The sequence below is a fragment of the Panulirus ornatus genome, chromosome 10 (assembly GCF_036320965.1).
Source record: "Panulirus ornatus isolate Po-2019 chromosome 10, ASM3632096v1, whole genome shotgun sequence".
Taxonomy (NCBI): domain Eukaryota; kingdom Metazoa; phylum Arthropoda; class Malacostraca; order Decapoda; family Palinuridae; genus Panulirus; species Panulirus ornatus.
This window is the reverse complement of record NC_092233.1, coordinates 58,917,365-58,918,775: the sequence shown is the minus strand read 5'-3', so window position 1 is coordinate 58,918,775 and position 1,411 is coordinate 58,917,365.

Sequence of the window (1,411 nt, the reverse complement as noted above, 5' to 3'; positions counted from 1 at the left end):
TTTACCTCCCCCGCATCATGGCTAAATGGGCCGATATTTTTTTTCAGCTGATATGCAAACTGTACTGCATAAGGAAAATGTTTGTTTATATATGAAATTAATGGTTCTGAAATGTTTTATCACCATATTTAGTGACAGGTAACTAAAACTTTCCGAAAAAGAATAACATCACGGCATTATAAAGGGTGGGTGATGTCCGTCAAAACGACGGGATCATTTCTTATAAATATGATAAACCAAGGTTCATATGCATACATCAGAAATCAATTCTACATCGAAATTAAAGGGACTGGGTCTTGTATGTTGGTGGTTCTTTCTTAAGGGCTGGTCATAGATTGTTGTTATTCATGACTTAAATAAGCACTGACATATAGAAAGCCAATAGCCAGCCTCCAAGGCGGGCAAATCTTTAAACTGTATTCTTTGTAACCCATCTTTCACATTTCTGGTACCATCTATATTGATCGAATGCTACGCCCAGCATTCGAACCCATGTGGGTCCGACCCCGAGCTGCCCGTCCTGCCTCATGGTCAGTAATGCTAATCATTACACCACGGAGGCCAATGTATGTGTATATATGGTTAACTATTTGAGCATATGAATTAGTCTCCATTATTCATATTAACCTAACATGTCTATATGTCAAGCTGATTATTCCAAGGAACTTGCACTTACTTCTTTGCGCACATTGTATGTACACACTCTTCATGAAAAACATACCACATGACTTTTTGTATGTGTGTGTGTGTGTGTGTGTGTGTGTGTGTGTGTGTGTGTGTGCGCGCGCGCGCGCGTGCGTGTGTGTATGTGTGTTCCTGTCATGTCCTTTTGTTCTGGATTCTCTTCTAACCGAAAAAAATATACTCTGTTCCAAACGTCGTCATGGCTTCTACAGAAACCATACATAGTTGTCATATCAAGCCTTATCCTCCTGTGATATGGACAATTGAAAGGCTTCCTTCCCCATAACTCATATCACTCCATTCTAGGATGTGTCACGTGTGTGTGATTACCATTTGTTTTACGGGGAGAGGGACCTATCCTAGTGTTGCCATGTGAGAGAGAGAGAGAGAGAGAGAGAGAGAGAGAGAGAGAGAGAGAGAGAGAGAGAGAGAGAGAGAGAGAGAGAGATGACATTTTGGTTAAGAACTTTAAGATCGATGAGCAACGAGATAATTCCTATCACCGTGACAGGATTGGTTATGTAAATGTGAAAAAAAAGCTAAGGAGAAGTTTCACTGTTACTAAGAAGTAAATACCACTACCAACTGGCTTAGGGACACCCAGGTTCCTTAAAACAACTTGAATGTTTATCTGTTTCTCTTCAACGTGGACATCTTGTATATTGAACCATATTTTCAAAGGGACACAAGAATAAGATAAGTTTATCCTAAAAAAAAGTATAATTCA